General features: G+C 31.6%; 1 long non-coding RNA gene across 1 annotated transcript; it reads left to right on the forward strand.

Moving 5' to 3' along the window:
• The first annotated feature begins 563 nt into the window (after window positions 1-563).
• LOC149559544 (uncharacterized) lies at window positions 564-1077 on the forward strand. Its single transcript, XR_016364341.1, has 2 exons — window positions 564-820; window positions 855-1077. It is a non-coding gene; the product is annotated as an uncharacterized LOC149559544 (long non-coding RNA).
• The last annotated feature ends 424 nt before the right edge of the window (window positions 1078-1501 follow it).

Below are 1501 nucleotides of genomic sequence, written 5' to 3' on the forward strand. Positions count from 1 at the left end.
AATTATTAAATATAATTGATTTTCACCATTTCAATTTTACCCATTTATATAGTGTGGCGAGAAGTGAAAGACTTATACAAATAAGTCAATAATAGAAACTATAATTTTGTTATTATATAAAAAATAAATAAAACATATAATAATAATAAAAGATCATCACATGCAATCATTGTAACGATTTTTTTTAATCTGTCTTTTACTCCAAATATGTCCATATTTTCTTTCCCCTATTTCCTCTAGAAGTTATCCTAAATAGGTAATCTGTCTCCACGTATTCTGAAACTCATTAGTGCGAGTCATTTCGTGGGACATAGCTTGTACAAATGTGAGTAATTTGAGAATGATGGATGCCCTACCTAGGAAGGTAGAAAATCTAGTACTGGTTATTTAAACATTATTCAACACAATAACCAATAATTAATTCTGATGTCTTTTCAGAATATATGGAATATGAGAAGATGTAATTACTAACGATAATTTCGCTTATGTTTTTCAGTAGGTGAAATCACTATGGGCTGTTCGACTGATAAGTTTGGTATTTAAAAAGAATTATTTGGGCATAACCTCTATATATGTAGAAAAAGAGATGAAGACCAAGGATTTAAAGATATAGTTGAAGAAGATGGGTATTTTAGATGCGTTGTATTGTTCAGCTGAATACTTCCCTTCCTCCACCAGAAACATACCATTGATGCTCAGGCAGTTTTCTCTTTTAGCTCACAGGATCTTTTCCTTTGTTCTCAGGGCTGCTGAGGACATAAGGCGATCTAATCTTCAACGACAACATGTATGGGGAGGATATAATGGATCAACTGATTACGTCCCATGGAATAATCTTACATCTTCCATCTTAGTTCCCTTAGTTTAATTAGTTCTCATCTGATTTTGGATATATTAAACTGAAGAACAAGAGTGAAGATTATTACAAAGGACGCCTCGTCTCTGTAGAGAGTTTACTGTTCTTCTATAGGAGCCATTTTCCCTCTTTGTAATGTATTGGTGTTGGCTATGTAATTAATGGTTTCATTGATCTGACCAGAGCATTTTTTATGTATAAATAATAAATTCCTTCATGTATTTTTTGATTTGTGAGGATAGATCGCATAGTGTGAGAATCATCTTCATAACTTTGTGGCTGTGAGAATCATCTGTTAAAAGTTTTCTGAATTTTTGATGATTTTCCACCCAGTTTCTTATTCTTTTAAATTATTCATCTTCATTCCGTCCATGAGCTCAACAGTTCTTTATAGACATTCTGTTATTGAAATTTGTTCTTCATCACCCATAGATTAAAAATACCGACAAATGATTACTGTAACGTATATTGCTTTCATGATTGTAAACCAATTCCATTTCGCTAAATAATTTAAAATCTGATTTTAACTGGTTTCAAGAAAGAGTTTGATTCAACGTCTCCCCTTTTACAAGGATAGTTTCTTTTCATGTATTAATACGGTTGCAAGAGTAACACTAAGCAATATCTCTTTTATATAAAACGTTC

This window comes from Cupressus sempervirens, chromosome 5, assembly GCF_028749045.1.
Source record: "Cupressus sempervirens isolate cs-2001-9-10 chromosome 5, ASM2874904v1, whole genome shotgun sequence".
In the NCBI taxonomy this organism is placed as follows: Eukaryota; Viridiplantae; Streptophyta; class Pinopsida; order Cupressales; family Cupressaceae; genus Cupressus; species Cupressus sempervirens.